This window comes from Cotesia typhae, unplaced genomic scaffold (genome assembly GCF_013202065.1).
Source record: "Cotesia typhae breed Kobodo isofemale line unplaced genomic scaffold, CoteBio_Ctyphae contig_27, whole genome shotgun sequence".
Taxonomy (NCBI): Eukaryota; Metazoa; Arthropoda; class Insecta; order Hymenoptera; family Braconidae; genus Cotesia; species Cotesia typhae.
The window spans coordinates 2,119,028-2,119,475 of record NW_027423733.1 but is presented as its reverse complement, the minus strand read 5'-3'; positions in this window follow the sequence as shown (position 1 = coordinate 2,119,475).

Here is a 448-nt window from a genome sequence, read left to right as displayed (position 1 = left end):
TATCAAACCTCTTCTGATTTTCTCACACGCCGGCTCCCGAGTACTTACCCATTTTACCCCCCTCTTAATTACTACACGGAAGGCCCCGAAGATCGGTGCGCGCCAGTGCTGAGTCGACTAATTATCGACCTCTGGCGACTTATCGATTTAGGGTAATTTACCCTGTTACAATATATAATATTAAAAAATATTTCGTTTGAAAATAATTTAATGGACAAGCAGTAGTGATGGCTTACAAATCAATTAATGATATTGGTATTAGACAACTTCAAAATAGATTGAATCGTCTACGTGAATATGTTGATGATGTTAACCTAAATCAAAATGTTGATAATGTGGACCAGAACCAAAATGTCGTGAAACTGATAATGTGAAAGCCATTGCAGTTGAGTCACTAATTACACCTTGCTTTTACTTAAAAATTCAGGATCAAAATTATGTTGCAATG